This window comes from Bemisia tabaci, chromosome 3, assembly GCF_918797505.1.
Source record: "Bemisia tabaci chromosome 3, PGI_BMITA_v3".
Classification (NCBI taxonomy): Eukaryota; Metazoa; Arthropoda; class Insecta; order Hemiptera; family Aleyrodidae; genus Bemisia; species Bemisia tabaci.
Window position 1 is genome coordinate 32,643,323 of NC_092795.1, and position 26,546 is coordinate 32,669,868.

Genomic DNA, 26,546 nt, shown 5'->3' on the forward strand with positions numbered 1-26,546 from the left:
GGAAGATGCAGAAACGTCTTTATCATAACAGCGTAACTGCCCCGTTGTTGATATTCTCGTTCTGGGCTAAATCAGCAATATCCTTAAAGGAATAAGAATCAACTTCCAGACACCTGCGAACGGGTCTGTTGCAAACTTCAGCTAGAGCTAAAACAAAGAGTTATTTTTTTCCCACGGAAAGTGGCTCAAAATTATAGCGAGCGCAAAGTCTCCAATTCACTCCATAACTCACGAGTGCGTAGTGAATTAGCACGTTTCGTAGCTACCAAATTCGTTGAGCATAACTACGACGACTACGAGATAACAATGAATCAACTTGGTTTCATGATCCCGCACGAAACTTACAGCAACTGCGGCAACCGGCCAGGTTGGCCCAACGGTCGACCAGCCTAAAAATTAAGCCAATGTGTCGAAAATTATCCTCCAAGATCGATTGTGCGTACAATTTTTTGCGCAGAAGTTGCAGATCCATTTTAAGGACCCCTCTATAGAATCGGCATTAGCCCAAAAGCCACCCTTCACTAGAAAAAAAGTATCTTGGATCTAGAGTCCAGACATTTGAAAAATTTGACAAGCAAAAGTACTCTTCATTCAATCGGATTTTAGCTTGAATCAAGAGCCAAGCCTCTTAAGTTAAGCGGATTTCCTTTTGATTCAAGCGAATATCCGATTGAATCAAGAGTATTTTTTCTTGTCAATGTTTTCAAGAGTCTGGACTCTAGATCCAATGTGTTTTTTTTTTTTCCTGTGTCTTATTTAGACTCTGGATCTGAGAGACGTTATTCCCAGCCGGTGCTGCTAGCAAGTTTTTTTCCGTACATACCTTACCTTACATATGTAATTTTTTCAGCTCAATATTGTCAATTCGAAGCTCCGCGGAAACAAGTAATTGCGAAGCAAGTCGGGCGGAAGAAAGGAAACAAAACAAAAAACCAAATTAAGAGACGAGACCAGACGAGACGGGACGAGACGACCCCACCTCCGTCCGGTGCTCTTGAGTGAGAAGTCGTACAGGAACCATCTATTACGTCCAAATCTGACAAGGCTCTCAGTGCGAAAATTTGACGGCACAACAAGAGCTCTGCTTTACGGGTTTTATTAGGCACTAAAAATAGACGGCCCGATCAACCCCAGCGTCCCCGGCGGATATGCGCGAAAAAAGGGAAACACGCCGCCGTAATATATTTAGCCTCCGACGAGGCCGCCAAAATTATTCGGAACTCCCCTCCGCCATCCACCCGACATTTGCCGACAAAGGTTCGGTAGGTGTCCGACCAGGGTTGCATCGAATCAAAGACACAGATGAGAGGTAGGAAATGACCGTGGGAAAAAAAGAGGGGGAAAAACTATGAAATTTCACAACACTGGAAAAGAAAACACATTTGATCTAGAGTCCAGACTCTCAAAAACATCGACAAGAAAAAATACTCTTGATTTAATCAGAATCGAGCTTAAATCAAGAGCCAAGTCTCTTAATTTAAGCGGATTTCGTTTTGATTCAAGCAAAAATCCGATTGAATCAAGAGTATTTTTTCTTGTCAATGTTGAGTCTGGACTCTGGATCCAATGTGTTTTTTTTCCAGTGATCTGTACAAATTAAGGAGAACATGGAACTTTTATTCGCGAAGGAAAAAGGTATGAGTACACAGTAAGAAAAAGTAACCGACATTTTGTGTTAATATGGGAAGTAAAACACAAAATAACCCAAGTCTTCAGTTTGACTCTAGAGTTTTCCAGCCTCCCCATTGTTTATGGCGCTAAATTCACCGCAAACCGTACCAAAATCAACACAAAATTCGGGTTGGTTTGTGTTTCACTTCCTTCATTTCCTACAAGAACAAAAATATTTTCTCAGCGTATAGGACTGATGAATATTCTTGGAACTGAAATTTTCTGCGTTTCGACTGAATGGATTCTCTGTGCGGCAACAAAATTACAAAATCGGAGAGAATTCCAGCGCGAAAATATTTTGGGGATACTTTTTGATTTTACCCCACCTCAGGGGTGGATCCAGCAGGTTGGCATCAATGCCTTTCCTTCATTCGAGCTATGTTGAATAATCGATTCTTATTGAAGCACTCGGATACTTCGAGAATCGATACATTTCCATAGGTTTAAATTGAAAAAAAAACAATCTTGCCACCTTATACTGAATCCTCCAATGCCCCAACTATTAAGATTCTTCGATTATGCCCACGAGATAATGGACTTCGGCGTTGAGTCGGTTAGTGCGCTCTTATCACAAAATCCATTCACAACTCTTTAAATTTTGGGACTTCCTGATTTCTGAATCTTTCACGCCGGGATTTTAGATATTTTTCCGAAAAGTTTTTCAGAGATATCGGAATCTTCATAAATTTCCCTGGAAGACAGGGCAGCATTCTCCCCAGATTTTCCGATTGAAATCGGCCGTCTTGAAAGACAGGGACACTAATCCCGCTCCTGGAATCGGTTATCCCACGCTATTATCCCGTTTTTCCCGCGAGATCTGGCAGAGAGTTAAGCGTCCCCGGCGTCTCCCGAAGAGCATCGCGAGGCCGCTTCCGGCTTCGATTTCAAGTGGAGCGATAAGTGAACTGCGACGCGAAAAGAAGCGAATATTTCCACGGGGCTTGCCAGAAATGAAGAGATGAGGGCCGTCAAATGTGCCGCCAACCTCCTCCTCCCCCTCCTCAGGCACTGGCCAAAAATAAGGGTTTTAACGTGACCCTCGCCTTGCGGTTAACGCCACTGACGGCTTCGCCAATTCAAACGCATTTGGAGAACTGACGATATCAATCGAGGCAGATTGCCTCTCCTACAGTTCCAAATTTGCAACGTTCCCACCTGCCCAGATTTCAGAAGCGTTGACAGTAATGGCGGAGTCATAAAGAGATGTTCCATCCTATCCATAGAGGGAACTAATGTTGGAGAATAGTTATCTCACCCAACGATACGAAAATTGTGAGAGTTTTACCAAAGGTTCAAATCTCTTTCATTTTTGAAAACGACCCTTCACGAACAAATCAAATCTATTTCATTTTGGAAACAACCCAAAACTCGAAAATTTTCATGAATTCATTTTGCTCACTGCAGGAGAGCAAATTTTGAGATCAGCCGTAACTTTGGTCCCCTACGCATGAGCCTAAACAATGATTCTCAACCAAACTTTGCAAAATTCAGAGAATGAAGACAGGATTTTTTATGGATAAAAGACATTGCGTTGAATATATCAATCGACCGCGGTGTGGAGTGCAACGATTTTTCTCCAAATACAGGCTTGCCTTCGTTTCTCTGAATATTGAAATTTTCTTAGTTGAGAATAATTCCGTAGACTCATACGCAGGGGCAATCGTCCTTTTTTTTTTTTTTTGGCTCAGACAGTCAAAATCTAATTCAGGGTGTCCACTAAAACAGGCTGGCCAAAAATCAGTACTTTTACAGTACTTTTTTAGTACATTCCCAAGAAATTCAGTACCTCTTCAATAGAAAAATTCAGTACTTTTTCAGTACCCTCGATTAACGAAATTCGAAAAATTTCAAAATTTGAATTTCTCCCTCAAATTACGTCAAAAGTGACAAAAAATTCCGGACCTTCTTGCGGAATTTCCGCCCTTTTTCAGTACTTCCGGACCGCCCTTAAAAAATCAGTACTTTTCCTGGACTTTCCGGAAATTCCGGACTTGTAGACACCCTGCCGATATTCTCGCCTTAACCAATGCGATAAATCGCACGCCAGTTCGACCACTTTAAACACCCAGAACGAATCGCCTTAACGCGGTCCAATGGATTTAAGATTCGGGGCACCAGCCGACTACGTTCGGACGATGGTGAGGAAATTCCAGTGCGGTGGCGATTGAATGTTTTCCCGGTGGAGCATTATTTCGGTTATTACACTTCGAGGCCGGAGCTGCGGCCGGGTCGTGGCCTCCGCGGCCGAAACCGCAGCCCGAGCCGTGCTCACGTTTCGAGATCCGCTAACGGAATCGACCATTCGCCCATTCGCTGCCCGGCGAGCGGCGACGGGACCATCCGTCAAAAATACCCGTTCCCCGATTCATCATCGTTGAATCATCGGCACAGCATGCAAAGAATACTTGAAATATCCGATGACATTGAATAGAGCTATGACTCAAATCGGAAAATGCGTGAGTTTGCATGCAGGCAGTTGGACAGGGTGTCTACTAAAACAGTCGGGCAAAAAATCAGTGCTTTTTCAGTACGTTCCTAAGAAAGTCAGTACCTCCACGACAGAAAAAAATAGTACCTTCAATTGACGAAATTCGAAAAATTTCAACAACTTAAATTTCTCGTTCAAATTTCAACAAAAATGATAAAAAATGAAAAAAACTCCGGACCTTCTTGCGGAATTTCCGCACTTTTTCAGTACTTCCGGACCGCCCTTTAAAAATCAGTGCTTTTTCCGGATTTCACGGAAATTTCGGACTTGTTGACACCCTGTTGGAGAATTTGCATGAACAAATTTTATTGCCTCATCTGAAAACGCTTAATGAGCCGAGTTGGCAGTGTTTTTCGTAAATTTTTTCTGAAATGGGAAATTGGAGAAAAGAAGATTTAAAATTGAGAAAATGTGCCGCCTTGTGAAGTCATCTGGCGGCATTTTCCACTTAGGTGCATATAATAAGGCAGATTAAGTTGTTTCGTCATATATCCTCTCAACAATAGTTCAATTTAGAAACCAAGGGTATCCGTGTGCTCAGTTTTTTTTTTTTTTTTTAGCGGTTTCACTTTAAATATGAACTTTACAAAATTTCAGACATCGGAAAATTCTCGATCAATCAGCAATCACCGCAAATCGCAATCTACTTGTGTTGAATACAAAAATTTAAAAATTCAGAGGTTCAGAAACAAGATATTGGAACGGAAACTTGAGGTTTCATCTCATTTTCCTACAGATTCTTCTGGGAAAAATCAATTTTCTTCCATGGCACAGGGAGAGAGAATGTTTAAATTCTTTCATTATCCGTTTTTGGCCGTCAAAGCGAACCATCATATTGCAATTTAATCCGATGACTGGGCGGAAAGTCGTTTTTATTCAGTAAATATGGCAGTACGGACGAACGTATTTGTGCTAAGAGGAAGAATGTGAAAAATAATTAGATAAAAAGGAGCCATGTGCGGAGGGTTTACATGCTGCATAGTTCCTTTTGATTTTGATTATTTCAAATAGTTACTCTCAGCATAAATACCCCCCCCCCCCCTCCCATGCTTCTTTCGCCGAAGAATAATTCAAGCCTCGCGGACTTAGAAATCAGTGCGTCAACGATGATTCGAAAAAACGAACCAGGATATGCACTACATCCGTTATCTTAGCGTTAGGCGTTAGACACTTCGTCGTTTCTAAGATAAAGGAACACAACTCCATATTTCAACGTTGCAGAATTTACATCAACATATTATACTTTCATAAAGAATATGTTGAGCATATTTTCAACGATCGTACGGCAAAATTTTGAGCAGAAATCGAGCAGCCACACTCTTGCAAAAAATCGAATTTTTTAATCGATTTAGCAATCTTGAATAGTAGATACATTATTTTGCCTTGAAAACGACGACTTGCGAATTAAAATGAGAAGAATGCTATTTTCATAAAAGGGCAAATACTCTCGAGTTAATCGTCGAGTTAGGTTAGGTTAGTGAGGGTGACGACAGGGGGTTGAAATGAAATGATGGAGTGCTAACTCCTTGAAGGGCTGTGAAACAACAGGATACTGAGACGGTTAGGCGTCGCAGAGCGCCAGAGAGCGCTATGAAAGCGACTCTTATGTATGCATGTATAAACTCGCAAGGAATGGAATTATTTGGATCAATTTAACATTCCTGGAATGCAGTTATGTTTCTTTGTCTTATTGTATACGACGACTTGCGAATTGAAATGGCGCGGTCGTTTACACGCGCAGAAAAAACGAGAAGAATGCAATTCTCATAAAAGGGCAAATACTCTCGAGTCAAACGTCGAGGGAAATGAAACAGGATTAGAATTTCGAAAAGTGTCGTTGAAACTGTTACCGGGAAAGAGAGGAGAGGATTACTCATGGCGAGAGTCGTTTGATTCAGCGCAAATCCTGTGTATTCAGCTCCGTAATTATTATGTGCCCGGCGTGCATTTTGTAAGTAGCGATACAGCACTACAAGGAGGCTCCCAGACAGAATGGTTCTGGGATGAGAACAATGAGCGAGTGAATCAAAGAAGCGCTCTTTCAAAATAAGAATGGGATTATCAGCTTATCTACTCACTCGAGTTGCCTGGATCAAAGTTTATACGTTTTCTATTCGGCGAGTCGTCGTACAGTGGCATGAGTCTTCAGGCATGGTGTCTTGAATTCTTGATTTTTTCCATTCCCTTATAATCCCTTGATTTTTCCTGATTTTCACCGAAAAATTTCCTGATATAGAGTCAGGATTTTCACTTGTTTTATCTGGATTTTCTTTAGAAAAAACAAGATTTTTCATCAAAGTTTGCGAAAACAATGAACTTTTTTGTCATTTTGTTTGATTTTTTTAAAGCCATTTTAACACGAATCACCAATTTTAAGAATCACTAAGGCCTCACCCCCCAAGATTAGTATCACTGTCAGCCTAATGAGATAAACGAGAAAGTTTGAAGAAATGCAGTTCAGCCAAAAAAATTGAAAGCACGATGACATGCTCATGAGGAGAAGAATGAATAATTGGACTTTTTCCGATAAGGAACAAATATTTTAGGCTTTCATCATTTCCACGTGAAGTGGAATAAGTATTGCCCCAGTCTTTCTCTCCATCAAAAGAATAGTTTGCGCGATTAAATTTTCAGTTTTAAATTCATATCGTCATTTACGTTTACCCCTCTGGAATTGGAACCATCCAAGAACACACATTACAAACAAAATAACGCGATATAAACCAACTGAAACGCCTTTCCGGCAAATAAAATTAGCATTTGACTAATGCGCGAGGCGCAAGTAAAAAAACAATGGTAGGATATTCAGAGTTGGGTTCAAACCCAACATACAACTATTTTAACTCCGCGGTAGGCCGGGTTGCATACGCTCGATTTTGCGGGCGAAATCTGAGATCTGCCCACGGCTTTTACGACAGGGCACGGATGCAATTTGTGCTATCCTGGAGCGTGTCGTCTATTTCGGTCAAGTATTTGGAGTTTGAACTCCCAACGATTTGTAGTGCGATATTGACAAACTGAGATGCTTTCCGAAAGACGAACATCATCGGCATTCGAATATTGTACTGAGCGTGAAATAGTGGTAGAATATAAGAAGTCGAGTCTCGACAGAAAATGTAGCTATTTTAACTCCACGGTGGCGTAAGCTCCAGGAACATACTGATCTCACCTAGACCCAATCGCGAGAGCCGTGGGTGTATCGCAAACGCGCGTAGGCTGTGAGCAGATCCCCAATTTCGCCCGCAAAATTGAGCGTATGCAACCCGACCCACCAAGGAGTTAGAATAGTTCCATGTTGGGTTCAAACCCAACTTCGTATACTCTTCCACTGTTTTTCGTGTTTTTTCGGGTTAAAAGAGCGCTCTACAAGTTCTAGACGTCCTAAAGATCATGATTACAAGAAAGGTCGGGCATGAAACTGTTGACTAACGATAAAGATCGCAAATTTAGGCGCTTACTCCGTTATATGGGACATTTTACGGAGTGATTCTTCAGAAAATTCTACGAGAAAACCAATGAAACCATTCTGGAACACCTACGTTCCGTTCCGTATTGACATCGAGATAAGCTGTTAAAGTTTACCTCTCCTATTGACTACTGTGCGCCGTGGAAGTCGCGGTAATTAGTGGCGGCTAGCAACATCCGCCTGATGATTGCTACGAGTAAATACGATTTTGTAACGAGACAAACGCTTCTCTGCACCGAGTGGAAAAAATACCATCATGAAATGGACTGGCAATGAATTTACCGGAAAGGAAAAGCACACACACATGGACACATGGACATTTGTCACAATTGGACAAAAGCTGGAATCGGCCTGGCTACATTTCACGCTGCCCAGACTACTAGACAAGGTGCAAATTTAAGCATCCTAATGTTAATGCATGTTGCTCGACCAAAATTTCACGTAGAACACGATTCTTTTATCGAAATTTATAGAAATCAACTCCTGACTAAGATATTAAAGTTTTTATTTTACATGCGTTACGGGAAATTTGAAATTCCCGGTCACAAGAAACGCAATACTCTACGTGAGTCCAATAGCGTACTACAACGGTTTCGGCAGGCTTTTCAATCGAGCATTGACCATTTCCCGCCCTGTCTTGTTGAAACTATAAACAACTTGCTGCGTCAAGATTGAAGTTGCCGGTTTTTCGAATGGAGGGACCATGGTAACGTTTAGCGCGAACAGAAAACCAAAACAACATTTTGATTTGAAATTATGTGAAAATTGCATGACAATACAGAGGAAATTCGCCGTGTTTCACGGCGACTGTTAGGTAATTTCTCTGCTCAAAAGATAAAACATGACAGAAAATTAGGCAGTACGAGATGCAGTTAGAAAGATGCATCAAATTATCAAAATTGAGCTATCACTACATTTACTCAGGCATTTTATGGCCATTGCTTTTCGAGTTTCTAAAAAGTTTTAGTCTTTAGAGAGTAATGCGATTCTCTTCAGAGAAAAAATTGCGAGACGGCAAAATGCAGCTCGGCTCTGCATGCTCATGGGCATCGAGAGGCGTCCCAAAATAAGTCCCTGAGCCCGCCTTTTAGCGATCCTGAGAGGGTTGCTGGATGGCTTCACTTCCTGGTGGCCGACAACCCCCCCCCCCCTCCCCATCCCTCACTGAAAACCGGGACCCAACTTGGCACCAGCACCGCCACCACCGTTCGAGAAACCACTTCCGTTTACGGAAGCGGTGAAGCGGTTTCACGGGCGATCTGTTTCCTCGCACCGCCAAGACGGAGGCGGTTTTTTCTCCGTCACAGAGGGCACGGTTCTGACATTCGACATTCGCGATCCTCGCAGGTTGACAGAACTGGCTTCCGTCCATCGGCGTGTACGCAGAATAGTGTTTTCCATCACCAATCTGTGTTATATTCCATCAAGTTCCAGTGCCTTCCTTTAAAAATATGGAAAATCACTTACTCAACTATCTGACTGCAATTTGACACAAACTTTGAGGTTTAAAATGTTTGACCCGGTCCCCATGCTTAAGCGAGGGCCATTCTAAAACTACATTACGCTAAATTCAGGATTTTTCAACCCCTATTCCCCCTCCGGACCGCTGCGAGGAATTCAATGATTCAAAAAACCACATTACGCTTAATTCGGGATTTTCCAACCCCCACCCTTTCCGGACCGTTTCAAGATATTCAATGAATAATGGGCCTGTTGCATGCAAGAGATACAACCGCGCGAATAGACTTTTTAAAGGTTAAATGACACGAAAATTACGATGGTCACATTAAAAAAGTCTGAAATACACTCCTTACTGCGCAATTTGCGTTGTTTGGAACGCGCTTTTTCAAATTTCCCGCGTCTGGGGGCAGTTTTCTAATCACCGGAAACGAGCAAACGGCGGGCTCGGTGATTTCCGGAAGATGCCGAGTCGTTGTTGTTGTTGTTATTTTTTCCTTCAGTTTGTTTACAAACCCAACGTGATCTCTTATAGTGGTCCATATACGCTTTATGCGCTAACCAAATCGATCAACTTTTAAATATCCAACACAATCCTCCTACATTTCATTTCACAATATCACGAGCTCCGATTTTTAGGTTATGTTGTCAGTTTTAGTTGACCGGAAATAGCCGCGAGTTGCCGTTAATTGTTTCCGTTAGAAAACTGCCCCCAGACGCGGGGAATTTGAAAAAGCGCGTTCCTAACAACGCAAATTGCGCAGTAAGGAGTGTATTTCAGACTTTTTTAATGTGACCATCGTAATTTTCGTGTCATTTAACCTCTGAAAAATCTATTCGCACGGCTGTATCTCTTGCATGCAACAGGCCCATTGCCCTGCGAAAAGTACCAAGTACAAAGCAGGGTGTCTACCAAAACAGGCTAACCAAAAATCAGTACTTTTACAATACATTTCCGAGAAATTCGGTACCTCCTTAACGGTAAAATTCGGTATTTTTTCAGTACCTTCATTTGACGAATTTCGAAAAATTTCAAAAATTGGAATTCCTCGCTCAAATTGTGACAAAAATGATGCAAAAAATTCCGGGACCTTCTTGCGGAATTTCCGCACTTTTTCAGTACTTCAGGACCGCCCTTAAAAAATCAGTATTATTTCCGGACTTTCTAGAAATTCCGGACTTGTAGACACCCTGCAAAGAAAAAATTCCTTGATTTTGACCAAGTTCACTGGAAAGAAAAACACATTAGATCTAGAGTCCAGACTCTTAAAAACATCGACAAGAAAAAATGCTCTTGATTCAATCGGATTTAAGCTTAAATCAAGAACCTAGCCTCTTAATTTGAGCGGATTTTCTTTTGATTTAAGCTTAAATCCGATTGAATCAAGAGTATTTTTTCTTGTCAATGTTTTCAAGAGTCTGAACTCTAAATCCAACGAGTTTTTTTTCCCGTTTTCATTTCGGAAACGATTATGAATGGCTCACAGAATGGTTCTCGATACGAGGAGACACTCTTGCCGTGCAACTTGGCATCTCTGGAGGGTACGGGATGAGGATGCTGGATAGTTCCGGCAGATGTGCCCATGCCAGTCACCGGGATTGGGATCGGGTCCCGGGGCCAGGACTCGAGTCCCGCCGATCTCGAACTGGAGTCTGCGCCTGCGCCTCGATCGAAGTGAGTCGGGCGTCTCGACCTCCACCCCCGCCTCCCCCTCAGGTGAGATTGTACGCTCTACCCGCTTCGCTTTTGCCCCCGCATCCATTCACGGCGCCTCCCATTCACCTGTGCCCCACCACCCGCGGCCCCGCTCTCACCCCCGCAGTCTGGCAACACTGTTTTAGCAGTGGTCCAAAAGTGTCCCGTCTTCCTATGCACAGATCAAGGCAGGGGCCGAATTTTGTCGGCACTTTCACACGGAGTGCAACATCCATCGATGAGTTCAAACCGCACCACCGGCCAATTAGAAGCGCCAAGCCGGACTTACGTGCAGTCGAGACCCGTCCTAAGTATATTTAAGTACGGTGGAAGGACCGACAAAATTCAGCCCCAGGCGTGATGCACTTTTCGAAAGTCATGACTTTTTTCCCTCATTTTTTTTGGGCTCAGGGGCCGTTGAAATATTGTAAAACGTAAGTAATTTTGGCTGACTTTTGGACCCCCCCCCCCCATTCTTATGAATTACATGAGCTTGGTTTCTTTGGTTTCTTCCATCTCATAACTATCCGATGCACATCGCGGCATCTGCAGAGAGACCCGATGATATGACCAGTGACCTATTGAAACTTGAAGTCACGGGGGCGAAGTTCTTTATTTTCCCATTACCCCTCCCCTCTCCTGCAGAATGCGATGGGGGTGTGTTTACAAATTTGAGCCCCTAAAAAGGAATCGCCACGGCCCGGAAAATATCCCTCTGCAGGACACGCCCGTGGATCCTGGATCCTCCTCCGGAAAGAAACTGGGGCGAAGATGTTGCCGTTGTTGCCTGATTATTGCAGAAATTCCTGAATTTTACTATGAGCTGGAAGGGAATGGATTTCCGGGAACGGATCCGGCTCAGCTTTCGAGTCCGAACTTCGGGGAACCCAAGATCAGAGCATGGTCAGTGCACAGGGTGTCCTGGCCGAAAATCCCGATGATCAGACTTCATTTTGGAGTAGGAGACTACTGTTTTTAGATCAACAATAAGAGCACGTATCATACGCAAGGAAACTGATAGCACATACGTTGTAAAGAGCCAGAAATAGTAGTTCCTTAATGAAACACCGCATCATCAGGTGGACCGTCCTTGGCGATAATTTTGGTCATATTTTACCATTCGATGTGTGTACAGTTGTCCCGAGATTTTTAGTTTATTTTCCGAAGGAAATACATTATTTTTATTGGGCAAATTGCGATATGTTGTCACATTTTATGAAGGGATCTATCGATTTTTCATCCATGTCCAATCCCTTCCCCCTGCAATTCAGGGGTGCAGAATTTTCCGAGCTTCTGCATTCTCACGCGCCCGCCAGCTGGCTTTTCACATTTTACTCATCACTTTTCCACAAAATTTCCCACTAATCTCAAAAAAATATGACGTTTTTCTTCTGTTTTCCTTAGATTTTTTACTTTAGGCCCCTCAAAATGTTCCCTCCTTCCACATTTTTGGGGCTTTTCCACATTTCCTGGAATTTCCTGCACCCCTGCTGCAATTTAAAGTTAACCTTCCTTGGGTGCAATTCGAGTCAATGTTGACCACTAAAAGAAAAATAATCGAGATTTTTGGAGTTTTCTTGAGATTTGTAAAGTTTGACGACCATGGGGCGGAGGTTCTACGGTCTGCGGCCGGGCCCTCGGTGGACCCGAGGCCCAACTCGAATGGAGATCAGGCAACACCAGACGAGAATTCTCCCAGGAGCCAGCAGCTGTTTTGCGTCGAATAACATCCCAGGCTCGGGAAGTGGGATTGGTGTTGCCGCTTCGCCTTTGGTTTCCACCTTGTCATCCGTGTTAATCCCTGTATTAGCCCGCACGTTGGCAACACCGACCGGGAGCCAGGCCGGCTCATTCATCCAAGCCATGAACCCTGCGTTGCAGCAGCCTCTCCTCCGGATCAGGAGCCCATGAGATTTTCTCACAGCCAATTATAAGCCCCCTCCCCTTTTGTCGACAGGATTTAATTTTCGCGCCAAAACAAACGTGAATCAACATTGGGATGTATGGAGAATGTTTAGTTCCATTAACCGAGTAGTATCTAAAGATTTAAAAAAAAATTATGAAAATTTAATAGACAGGGTTGTCACAGAATTTGGATAATGACATTTCACTGATTTCCCTGACACATTCTGGTTAAATTCCCTGAAAATTGATGATATGGGAAGGTTAAGAGGATAAGATGTTTAAGAGGACATAATTGAAAATAGCTTTCAGGCAAAATTTGTTGTTCGCAACTTTAAATCGATTCTGGAAAGCAAACAGAGGTGATTTAACACATTTTCCCTGACAAATTCGTCATTTACCATGGCATTTCCCAGTTTTCCCTGAATGTTTCAAATTCCCTGACATTTCTCGGTTTTCCCGTTATTTCCTGACCGTGATAACCCTGAATAAAGAATAAAAGTGTCAAAGATATGCAAGGGTTTTGGGGGGCTTTTTGACGACGGTGTAACTGCGAAAATTATTGAGGTATTTCAAAATATTCGGTCCTATTTTATTATGTAAAAAAGAAGAAAAAAAAATGTTTGCTCTAGACTCTAAGAGAATATTCTGTGCATAAAGACTAAAAACCTAAAAAAACTTTGAAGACTTTTGAAGAGACTTAAAGATATGAGGATTCCGGCTAAAGTCTTTAAACTTGTTGAACCACAACTAAAAACTACGTAAGCTGCGAAACATAATTTATCTTTTGCAAACAGCAAAAACGAGGCATGAAGTGAATGACGATAAGTGAGCGGATTCGAGGAAGATGGAGGCAATGGACAAGCGGCAACTGGGGGCCCGACTCAGGAACCTTTACCTTCGTCAAAGCGAACCAACTTAACCTCATTGACCTTATTAGATTCGCCCGGCTACCATACATATCGCGCCGCCGAAGCCACCCGCCACCCATGCAATCCCGTGTAACGAGCCTCGTCATTTTTCCACTTCATTGTGCATACTTCAACTTCAAATTGACTCCTGGCTTCGATTTCATTCAAATTGTCATTTCTGACGAAATATTACAGAGAAACGGAAAAAAGGGACACGGAGAAAAAAAACTTCGTGAGTGAGACCCGAAGTTGAGGTCATATGGGTCTCTGAGGTTTTCGGATCACGGATCTAAAAACTAGAGGTCCAGCTGCCGAAGTTCGGGTCAGACATCTGAAGTACTTCGATATGTACTGAAGGGCTCGGGTCACACGTCTGAAGTACTCCAGTACATACCGAAGTTCCTCCATGTCTGACCCGAACTTCGGCAGCTCGATCTCAAGTTTTCGGATGCGTGATCAGAGAACTTCAGAGATCCATATGACCTCAACTTCGGTTCCCATGCACGAAGTTTTTTTCTCCGTGGAGGTATGAAAGAAAAAAGAAAATGGAGGAGGGAGACGGAGAGAGAAAATGGGGAAGAAAGAAGATTTAGATCCAAGCAACTTTGTTTAGCTGGCAAAAATAGGACTTGCAAGAAGGAAGGTAATCGGAAAGAAAAAGAAGGAAGAAAAAAAAGAGAGAGAAAGGGGGAGAAAAATAGGTCTGAGAAGGAGAGGGTGGTGACTGAGCTCAAATTCTCTCACCTTCCATGAAGTTTCAAAAACAAAAAACCCAGAAATTGACGAAGTTCCCCGACTTTAATAAAACAGTTATGCACGGCGTACTGCCTGACTGCCACGCTTCCTCCATCTTTTTTTAAATGTTCTTGCTGAGAAATTTCCCTGATCTCCGGGAAGAATTCCCTAGCTTTTCCCTGCAAGGGACCTTTCTCTCAACGTAATCCATCCCATTAAGATCCTTTTACCGTGGACAATCACATGACAGTGGAAAGTAAAAAGATGAGAATAAATTAAATTCGCGCTGTAGGGCGTAAGTATAGTAAGGGTGCAATTTTACTTGTAAGAGTCCATCCAAAATTAACGACGGCTCCAACCAAACGGCTAGCTTACCTGAAACAAATAAAAACCCAATTGTTAGAATTAGCAAACAACAACAATACGTAACCCTTTTGGTCAAACTAAATCTTTTCAGTCCTCCGCAAATTTTGAAGAGAAAGATTCATGCACACGTTTCACAGAGAGTCTGTTTTCGTCATTTCTCTCACAAAAGAACGTAGCTACATTTCAATGTTGCCAAATTTTCCCCCGGCTATTGCCTTTTTACGAGGAAATTATTCGACATTTCTTACTGAAAATTTCACTGATTTTTCCTCTGATCTCTCGCAAAAATCAGCGAATTTTTTCACAAAAATTTTCCAAATACATTCTACATTCCAAAGTTGCAAAATTTACTCTCGTACATTGTATTTTTACGAGGGAAATCTTGGATTTCTCTTAGTGAAATCTCTCTGATTTTTCCTTTGATCTCACGCAGAAATGGGAGAAATTTCGGACAAAAAATTGCCCAGATACATTCTTGTAAAAAAAAAAAGAACTGTTGGGAGCAATTTTTCAACCTCGGAATCGAGTTACGTTCCTCCATACGAGAAACGACGTACACTGGAAAAAAAAACCACATTGGTTCCGAGTCCAGACTCTTGAAAACATTGACAAGAAAAAATACTCCTGATTCAATCGGATTTTTGCTTGAATCAAAACGAAATCCGCTTGAATTATAAGGCTTGGTTCTTGATTTAAGTTAGATTCTGATTGGATCAAGAGTACTTTTTCTTGTCGATGTTTTTAAGAGTCTGGACTCTAGATCCAATGTGTTTTTTTCTCAGTGTATATTAAAGAATATTAGGCGATACTCGAGCTTCATACGGCGTTTTTCCTCGGCCGAGCAGAACAGGAAACCACCAAGCGAGCGATTTTCTCGCGATAATGAATTCGATTTTTTCCCAGAGCTGCGCTGTGCAGCGATAATAATGCGAGTCCACCGCTCGATCGGCATCCGAAAGAAGCTATTTAATTTGGAAGCGGAGGCGATTTTAAAAGGCGCGGCACGTGGCTTGATGGTTCGAGTCACCTTGCGTCTGCCTGCGCTGCGAACTTGCGGATCCGGAATCAGGATCCCCGAAACTTCCGCGTTAATCCACATGTCCGAGGAAGATCCTTCGAGAATTCCTGCCCCGGTCCCGACGATCCAAAAAGCAGTTTCAACTTACGAAAGACCTCAAAAATTTAAAATTCGTTTTCACCGACTTTTCCATATTTTCTCCTCACAAATCAACGCAAGACTTTATTCATTAGGAAATGAAACTGTTGTCGATCAGAAAATTTTCGACAAATTGACGAAATTCAAAAACATTTAAAAAATTTGAATTTCACTCAATTTGAGAAAAAAAACAGAAAAATTAGAAGAATTCCGGACCTTTTTGCGGAATTTCCGCACTTTTTCAGTACTTCCGGACCGCCCTTAAAAAAGCAGTACTATTCCCGGACTTTACGAAAATCCGGACTTGTAGACACCCTGCTCTCTCCTCCTGAGGATGATTGACGATTTTATGCTGTTTTTATTGATTTGACGAGTCCTTTATTTCCCGGAAAATTTCCCGGGAAATCCCGGACTTGCAGACACCCTGGAAAGAAATCAGTCGTGGTGGGTAGCATGGACGGGCCCTGAAATTTTGCCAGGAAAAAGAAGTTTCGCGAAATTCCACTCTGTGGAAATTAATTACAAAACTCTGGGGTCCAAGCCCCCTGGTGCCTAAGCCCAGCGGCTCGTTCTTCCCTCGTCTGGTAGCCCGACGACAGCGTTGCAGTGCCCGCCTCTTCTCCCCCGACGATTAAAGCCCCTCGGAGGCTGATCGGGCCCCGGCGGCGGAGCGGCCGGGCCCCCGGAGGAGGCGGAAGGGAGGGGTAGGGGGGAGGCGGCCTTGCAGCTTCCCGTCGTCGGCGGGTAAACAAGGCAATTGAAATGCGCATCCGATCAACTCGGCTCATCCGCGCGTCCGCCGCGTCGCATCCTCGCGGCCGGCGCGGTGGCCGTCGCGTCGTCCGCGACCCCGCTCCGCTGGAAGCATCTCTGGAATTTCAGCCGCGGTCCAGCCGCTCTTCCACGGGCGGACCGCGACGCCGAATGCACTGCGCGGCGGAATCGCCCGACCGGCCGATGGTTTCATACGTGTCTGCTACCGCAGGCCTTGCGACTAGTCGCGCGGTTCAATTCGCGCCCTAGGGACCCGTAGCTGAAGAAACACAACTGACGCGCTATCAAGCGCTTCCTGCAGAATCGTGGAATACCATGGTAAAGAGAGCACAGACTTACTGGGGTTCATCGGGACTCTTCGGATCCAGAAAATGGAGTTGTTGCATGTGTGAGGGATTTGCGATTTGACCATTGATTCTTATGTAAAAGTTCGCGAGAAACACGATGCTGCCATTGGTTTTCTCTGAAATCATCTCCCAAGCTCAAAGAAAGCTCTCAAAGTGAGGCCAAAATGGAGGGGATATCCCACCCTACCCTGAGAGTCCACCTCTACATCAAAACAAACTCTCCATGCAAAGATAGGGAGCAAATACATTGGCAGGGCTGCTACTTTATTTGGGGACTCCAAAACTGAAAACACGGCAACCCTGCTAATGTATTTGTTCCCCATCTTTGCATGGAGAGTTTGTTTTCATGTAGAGGTGGACTCTTAGGGTAGAGTGAGATATCCCCTCCATTTTGGCCTCACTTTGAGAGCTTTTTGAGCTTGGGGGATGATTTCAGAGCAAACCAGTGGCACCATCGTGTTTCTCGCGAACTTTTACATGAGATTCAACAGTCAAATCGAAAATTCCTCACAAATGCAACATCTCCATTACCTACAAGCAACGTCGGCTACTTTTTGGGATCCTAAGAGCTTCATGCAGTTCGAGATGGCTGGTCCGATTAAACATGGATCCTTTTCCATCCATACTCTCAGTATATTTATACTTTAAAGGTACTCTATCGTCTTGCAGTGGCAACGAGCAGAATTGATGGTATCATTACTGAAGCTGATCGCGGCCGCGCAAGCAATTTGTCGTCGCACGCTGCTTGTGTAAGCGCGGCTTGAGGAGATGGCCGAGCAAAGCGCAGAGGAGGCGCGAATCGATATCGACGCATTATTCGCGTTTGTCGTAACAAGAGACAGCCGTTCAAGAGCTCTTATCAATCCTGTTCCCACATCCTCGCTGATTGTGAGACCAAGTGATGATCGGCAAAAGGAGGAGGGATTCGTCCGTATTTTCCCTCTGGGTCGGGTCAAATTGAAATTAACGCATTGCGCACACGAACAACTTTATGGATTGAGTAATGGTTTTTGGAGGATACTGGTACCTGACACATCGGCTTGAAGAGAATCCCAGTGAGAGAGGGATTGACTTGTATCAATTACTTCGAAAGTCATCGGCATTGCGAAATAAATAAAAGTTCCAATTAAGGAGGTGGCCATCATGTTTGTACTCCATCCAACCGAGAACGAAAAAACCTAGGAGTGCTCATAATCCTAAAACCTTAAGCCTGGTCGTAAAATGAATACTATTAGTCAGCCGAAAGAACCATTATAGCTTTGATTTAAAATTATCGTGACTTATTTGCTTGCTGAAAGTTCTTAGACACTACCACAATATATCCCCCTACAGCACGAACTTTCAGTAAAATGTTTGGTGAAAACATACCAAAAAGTAAAAAGTTTAAGTCGAATCGTGGTTTACGAGCACACGGTTGTGCAAATTATCATGAAAATTGCTAGGAATTTCTTCCTGAGGCGTTAAGGTAATTCCCTGAAATTTTCATATCAAGGAGACCGGTACGAAACAGCTGACGTCATTGAGTTTCTTTCGATAAACACCGCCAAAAAGTGCCTGTAGAGCAGCCGAACAAGTTGGCGAGTGGCGTGGCGTGAACTGCGATACATCGATTGATATTTAATTTAAACATATGGTAAAGAATCGATTATTAAGGTGTTCGCTGCGAACACCTATTTATCGATCCTTTTCCATTGGTTTAAACGGCAGATCATTCGATATATCGCAAAGCACGCCACGCCACTGAAGCACTGAACTAAACAGCATCCGCACACTCTCATAATGCAAGGAGAGGAGGTAGCATACGGCGAATGCGCCAACGACAATGCTCCTCCTCGGCCTGATAAGAGATAACGTAACACGTCACGGTGACGCCGCTGGTGCTGTGATAGCCGAGAGGTTAGGTCACACGGTGCCGGCCGGCCGGCCCAAAGTTGCCGAGGGAGGGGGAGAGGGGAGTCAGGGGCAGTTGATGGCCGCTCATTAGCGTTTCCCCTCCGAATGACTCCGAGGCATCAAATTTTATGACCACTAACGTTTCGCCACTCGTGACGTTACAAATTCGAGTCGTCCAACGACAGATTTGCTGAAATCGACTGCGCGCGGTGAAGAGTGCATGAAAAGTGGACCGGCTTCAACAGTAGCGCACCTACTTTGAACCGAGGATAATAGGCTTCACGTATTTTGTCTCCATGAAATTCACTCTTAAAGATAACGTTTAACGACTCACGTTTATGAATTTTTAGTAGGCAAAACTTTACAGCGACAAGTTGAATTGACAATTTCTTCAAACTCAATTTGATCCGAACGGACACCAATTCAAGCATTCTGACAAGTTCTTCCTCTTCAAAATTTGACGTGTGATACGAGTCGCGTAAGGCGCGACGAAAATTACAGTTAACCTATATCAAGTGCAGGGAGGGATTAGGGTAAGAGAAAGGGAGGTTCACGAAGGAGATTCACAGGAAAGCATCATCAACAGGACGATTTTACAGAGTCTCGAGTGAAATTCAACAGTAAAACTCCCGAAATAGGTCCTTGCAAGGGATAGAAATGATTTAAGTACCACCGCACTAAAAAAAAATACGGAGGAAAAAAATCTGTGACCTTTTACCTTAGGACCTGTATCCCTACTTGCAAGTTACGGTTACTTTTAACAAGGGTCTGTTCCCAAATGTATACTGTTGAATTTTACTTGAGATTCGTTTAAATGGGTAGTGGCGCTGGCCTCAGAATCGTGTTTTGATGTTTGATTGTTGGTAGATTAGCTAAAAATAATCAAATCACTCCACGCAGCAACCTTCTAAGGTCAATATTAAAAGAGACATTGCGCTTCGGAAAATTTGGGTTCGGATGTCATCCACCAGAATGGAGAATTCGCAACAAAATGTTATTTCTTCATCTGAGAGTGCTTAACAAGCTAAGTTCGAAGTATTTTTCATAATTATTTTCTGACATGGGAAATTGGAGAAAAATAGATTCAAAAGGTAGAAAATGCCGCCTGTGACGTCACTGCGGCATTTCCATTTGAACACATATATTTTGGCAAATTAGGTTATTCTGTCATTATTTCGACCTCCAATGATTGTTCAATTAAGAAACCAAGGCTATCTTCGAGCTCAGTTTTCTTAATAGTTTCATTTTAAACATGGAATGTACAACATTTCAGACACCAGCAAATTCTCCATTGGTGGTAAGAAGCTGATAAAGGGACGACTATGAAAACGAACCTAGGGCTTGAGGGCCGTCAGATGTCCATCCTCTACCGATAGGGGTTCCCTTGCGATCAGCGATGACCGGTGGTGGTTTGTTTTTTTTTTTTTTTTTTTTTTTTCTTTTTTCCGAATCGTGCGTTGGCCCCGAAATGCGGACAAGTGTTGTCTCTCCTGGAGTGGAGGTGGCTGTCGGAGAGCCGGACTCATATGGTCATAGTTGAATTGTAGAAATTGGCTCGGAGGACCAGGACAGGACCGGCGCGGCCCAGGCCAGCGCGCGCCCACTCTCCCTTTTAATAATATGCTCCTCCACCACCGCCACCACCACCAGCACCATCGGCGTCCACATACGAGGCAGGTTTTCTCTAGGCGAGAGCGCACCGCGACCGGCCCCGGGCCCCAGCCTCCGCGCCCCAACCCACGGCCCCTCCGATCCACAACGCTTGTAACTATACCTTTGCCTGCCTTTCCTTGGCTCATGCCACAGACAAAATGTCTCCAGGACTAGGGTTCTCCGCTTAGCCATTGATAGAGCTCGCGCATCGGATGTTGAGACAAACGTCAATCTCTGATTAGCTCTGAATTGCCACCTCTCAACAGGTTAATACATGCAGTCAGATGGCACCACTGATGACGGGTGATTTATACAAAGGCCTGGATACACGCTCAAATTTCCGTCAATTTCTAATCAAAATGATGACAAAAATGACAGTCGAGAGTTATCTAAATTGTTATCTAAAATTAATCAAAACAGCGGGTTGATTGAAATAAGCATGATATGAGCACGGTTCTGTGGAGATCAGATGACGGATGGGACCCAAAGTTCCATCATCTACCATTTGATCGGAAATTGATGGAGATTTGAGCGTGTATCCAAGCCTCAACACTTAAACGTTTGTTTCAACAAACACTGGGAAAAAAACACATTGGATCTAGAGTCCAGACTCTTGAAAACATTGACAAGAAAAGGACTCTTGATTCAATCAGATTTAAGCTTAAATCAAAAGAAAATCCGCTCAAATTAAGAGGCTTGGTTCTTGATTTAAGCTTAAATCTGACTGAATCAAGAGTATTTTTTCTTGTCGATGTATTTAAGAGTCTGGACTCTAGATCCAATGTGTTTTTTTTCCCCAGTGAACGATGCGCGAGCTTTTAGATCGGTTAATCAAAGTTTGATTGATCGAAAATTAAATTTCTGATTAATTTTCAAGTCAAACTTCTGTACGTTTAAGTGTTAAACATTTCAATCGCATTAGGCGTGTGATTTCAGGAGATAACATGTGCTTCGGTGCTCTATTTCCTACCCGGTCTAGCAGAGGCGATTCTTGAAAGTTGGCGACGCTGTTATCCCTCTATTTTAATGCATGTAAAACAATCTATTCCCGATTTTTGATATGGCAGCTTGCTTCACCTAAAATCGGTATATTTAATGAATTTGAATGGAGGAAAAACTATGTTGCCGACCTGCATAATCGCCACTGCAGTCTAGTGACACATTGCAATATGCAATGCATCACCGCGATCAGTGCAACTTGCGAGGTGGGTAATCAAAGACTTCTCTTGGAATTCATTTGAAAGAATTGAGTATATGTAAGACAGCCTGTCTCGATAGAGATCGATTGTTTAAAGTACATTAAAATTGACGAAATACACTGTTACCGCGCTGGAGATTGCCACTGGAAATCAAGAGTTATGCGGCGCTGAAAAAAGTGGGCGAATAGGTGGTCTCACGACTCAAAAAGGAGTTAAAATTGCATATTGCGCGGTGAAGAATTGGAGGGAACTGAAAGATTGTTCCCATCCCAACGACAACCTGCAGTTCGAATTATAAAAAAGATGATGGCAGAATGGATAGGAAGTTCATGACTTATTTCCTCTGAGAGAATGAACAAGCTTTGCAACACGAACATACCTATATTAAGACCATAATCATGCAACTTGTATGTAGGTATCAACAAGTGCAAAATGTTCTCGCTATGAATGTCAGCATAACATTCTCAGCCCATTGAAACCACTACAGTATTTGCGAAATATCCCAAGCGTTTTCTCGAATTTGGAAACGACTCATCAAACTCCTAAACCACGTGTCTCGTTTGCCGTGTTTAAAAATTCCAGCTCCAGTTTTATTTTTTTGGCAGGAGAACAAATAAGCATCATTCCTTGGAAACACGGAATTTCTATCGTAGAAAGAGGATAAATCACGGAAGTTTGAATGATACAATCGACGTTCAGCAGTTTTTTCCGTTTAAAAAATGAAGTATGACAGGAAGTTTGAAACGTCGAAAACCGGGATACGTGGTTGGGGAGTTTCACCATCGTTGTGATATTGACTGGCGAGTTTCTCACAGCGGAGTCGGGAAGTTGAGTCGTGACCTTCAGACCACGTAGACATTGCACTCGTACACTCACGGATTCGATTTCACTTGGTTCACGTACCGATTTCAGGAAATATTTCCAACGAACTCCTATGAGCTCTCCAATATCGCTAGGAAAATGCAACCTCTGGCGTAATTCCGTAGAAGAAGAGGTAAAAGCATGGACGATTTCAGAAGAAGAAATTCCGGTGCGGTCTTGAACAGAAGTAAATCGTTCAAATACAAACTGTAAACTGACAATATCGGTAGGGTTACGAATATTTTGCGTCCTTGTCACAAGATGGAACTGGGGAAAGAAAAGATGGAGAAAAACTATGGTGTATGGATTGTAGTGAATCTCAAGAAATTTGAAGAGAAGTCACATAGAACAGCACCATTCACGAGCAATTCATTCATTTATATCCTTATCAATGGGGCCAATTGACGATTCATACACGTGTAATTGATGTGACATTCATCCAGCCTTCCCTTTTACTTAGTTCTAAAACAACACATCTGGGAAATCGCCACTGTGACTACATCGACATCGAGATCGAGATGGGCGACTCACCTGCAATTTGAGCGACGGAAACGACAAAAAAATCCACAGGAAAACTGATTAATCCGGGCTGGGTCCCACAAACTATAAGCACACACGCACTGGACACTTCTGGTGTTCACCACTGGGCACTGGGAGGGAGGCTTTTCCGTGGAAAGCGGGTCGAAACACGTGGCTTGACCGAAAATCGGCCTTGGAGAACTGAACTGCTCAGGCACAGGGAGGCGCGGAGGCCGGCACTGAATGGCGCGCGACCGATGCGAGAACACACACTGACGCGTCGGCCGAGTTGATGAATGAAACTCGGATGCCGCCCCCCTCCACTCGGCCCCGCTACTATCCGACGCCGTTCATTCAGCTCTCGAGGCCTTCGCCCGGCGTTGCCACGTCTCACGCGCGCTCCTCAATGGGTCCCCTCCCGCCCCGCCAGTGCGAGGGGAGACCGGGCCGCGGCGCACATGCGGCACTTTACTAGGGACAAAATGGACACTTGGCCCATTGGATTCCAAGACGATTTTTCCGAGTCAAAATCAATAAGGACTTAATATGGATTGCATTTTGCAAAAAGGAACCAGAAGCAGTGCAATGTTGCTAAGATTTTGCGACTTCATGCATCGCAATATAACTATTGGAATCCTAGAAAAATATAGAATTTACAAGGAAATTTTTGTCCGAAGTTTTTAGCAAGTAAAATAGAGACTTTTTATGGATAATCAAGTTTTTTTCCAAGACAAAAGAAGCTGCATAATCTTAGCAACATTACCATGCTCCTGGTTCCTTTTGACAAAATGCAATCCGTATGATTCTGATTGTTATCCATAATTTCCGCACAATTTGTTTGATTTAATGACCCTAAAACTGCTTCAGTGCTGTGCGTACCTTTTTCGTACACGTTGGGGACCATTCATAAAATAAAGTAATGCTCTGGGAAGGGGGGAGGATTCGACCCTTACCGGGCCACGCCGCACATGCAGCACTTAAGTAGAGACAATATGGACACTAGGCCCATTGGATTCCAGGACGATTTTGCCGAGTCAAAATCGAGGACTTTTAAAGTAATTTTGATTAATGAAATCGATGGATTTCCGCACAATTTGCTTGATACAACACCCCTAAAACTGCCTTAGTGCTGGACGTACTTTTTCCCACACATTGGGGACCGTTCATAAAATAAAGGGATTCGACCCTTACCGGGGGGGGGGGGGGGGGGCACCGGATCTGACCCTATGTTACGGGCGGAAGGGTAACGCAGGGTTACATAAATTGGGTCGGCTAATGTGACGCCTGTTCATTACGCCTGTAATTATTGTTTCATGCTCATTTTTTGTTATTCGGGAAAAACGTTCGGATCACTCATTTCGTCTTCATTTTTGCATCTATTCATACTTCTCACAGATAAAAAGTAAGGAAATAACAGCTTGATTTTTGCTTCCATTAATATTTTTCACAGATAAAAAGTAAGGAAACAACCGTTGATTAGAGTCTCTTACTTCTGACGGGACAATGGGGGGGAGGGGGGCGTTACGTACTATTTTTAGGGGATGCAGACCTGTGTTGCGGGTACATAACGGACGATGGGGAGGAGAGCTATATTTTCAGCGTACTGTATTTCATGGATGACCCCTTTATTTTTCTTATATCTATACGTGAATAAGAAAATGTTCAAAATCAAGTTGATTATACTTAAAGAACAAAAACTTTTTAATGGTGAGGCTAAAATCCGAATTTACGTATGGGCAACGCAGTGTGCGGCGCCCCGCGAGTGGAAAGGGGGGGGGGGGAGGGGGCTCGCCGTGGGCCGCCGCCGCCGCGCCGGCACAGGAAATGATGTATAATAGCCGCGCGTCGAGCCAGATAGTCAGCTCACCAGTTCAAATAAAGAATTTAATTCATAAAAAATTACGAGAAACCAACGGCGCGGCGAGGCGGGGGCCGCGGGCGAAGGGAGGGGTAAGAGGGGGGGCCGGCTACGAAAATAGTAATAAACGTCGAGCCTGACCGGAGGAATCGATTGCTTAATGATTATTACCTGAGCCGCGGCCGCGGTTGTCCGGGCCGGCGATAAACGCGATACCCCTGCCCGGTGCCGGGCCCCGTTTTCCGCCGCGTCTTTCCCGCGGACCCCGGGCCCGGCCACTTCCTGTCCAGGGGACCCGCCAAATCCTCCAGCCGCTGCTTTGTTCCACGCCAATCAGATGGGACAACGCAAAGCTGGGTTTCCTCCAGTTCAGTGTTCGCAACTCACCTTTGAGTTTTAGGAGCCAAGTGGCGCATGAAGCCCGATTTTTGGGCACCATTGAAGATTTTTTAGGGGCCAAATTTACTTTTTGCCTACATGTTACGGCGCATTTAGTGAAAAGTTAGATGCAAGATGTTTTCGTAACTGAACTAGTAAAACTTGGGGAAGACAAAAGCGCAAAGGATGAAATCGTGAAGAATAGAAAAAGCTTTTACTTGTAGTGCTGAAAATTTCGAATAATCACCTGATATGAAAATTCAGATTTTTAGGGGACGCGTTGGCGCAGAGCCTTCATTTTTTAGGCGCCATGGCCGATTTGGGGACGCATTTGGCGCGTTGGCGCCTGTGAGTTTCGAGCACTGCTCCAGTTCCTGAGCAGGGTATCCCATGGGTTTCAGCCGTTCGGGGCCGTCCCTCGATTACGTAACTCTAGGAGTCAGGATGTCTACTAAAACAGGCTGGTCAAAAATCGGTGCTTTTACAGTACTTTTCCACTACATTCCCAAGAAATTCAGTACCTCCTCAATAGAAAAATTCAGTACTTCTTCAGTACGTCCGTTTGACAAAATTCGACGAATTTTAAAAATTTGAATTTCTCGCTTAAATTGTGAAAGAGATGACAAAAACAAATAACCACTTGTGTGCGTCGTATTTCCGACCTATCCCACCAAATCTCACGCCAAGTCGCGCGACGCGCGTTGCGTGCAACCCCGAAGCCATCCCTCGCGAGATCAACCCCTTACAGTCTCATTCTCTCATTCACGTTTCCCATTCACTTCCTCACACACTCGTCCCACGATCCTCTCCCCTGGCTCCGCACCCCGCATCTTTTTCCGGTATTAAATAGATCGCGTTCAGCAAAAAGGAACCGAGTCAAATCAACAATTGCCAAATTTCACCAAAAATTCGTTCTTGGCCACAAAAACAACAGCGTGGATTTTTATGAAAATTTCAGAAGACGTCATCCGTGACGAGAAGCAAATCCCTCGAAAATTTCGAAAGAATCCATAGAGCCTTCTCCTGCACTGGAAAAAAAAAAAAAAAAAAAAAAAAAAAAAAAAAAAAAAAAACACATTGGATCTAGAAAGTCTAGACTCTTCAAATACATTGACAAGAAAAAGGACTCTTGATTCAATCAGATTTAAGCTTAAATCAAAAGAAAATCCGCTCAAATTAAGAGGCTTGGTTCTTGATTTAAGCAAAAATCCGATT

General features: G+C 43.6%; 1 protein-coding gene across 4 annotated transcripts in view; it reads right to left on the reverse strand.

Annotated features, from left to right (window-relative positions):
- Nucleotides 1-26,546, reverse strand: part of Hecw (Hecw ubiquitin protein ligase) — a 192,247-nt gene that overhangs the window by 120,126 nt on the left and 45,575 nt on the right. The window contains exon 1 of one of the 4 annotated variants that reach the window (XM_019061231.2): nucleotides 23,108-23,382. The exons of the other annotated variants lie outside the window; for them this stretch is intronic. The gene's annotated coding sequence lies outside the window, so the exon portion shown is untranslated. Of the gene's footprint in view, nucleotides 1-23,107; nucleotides 23,383-26,546 lie in introns of those variants that run through there. 4 annotated transcript variants of the gene reach the window in all.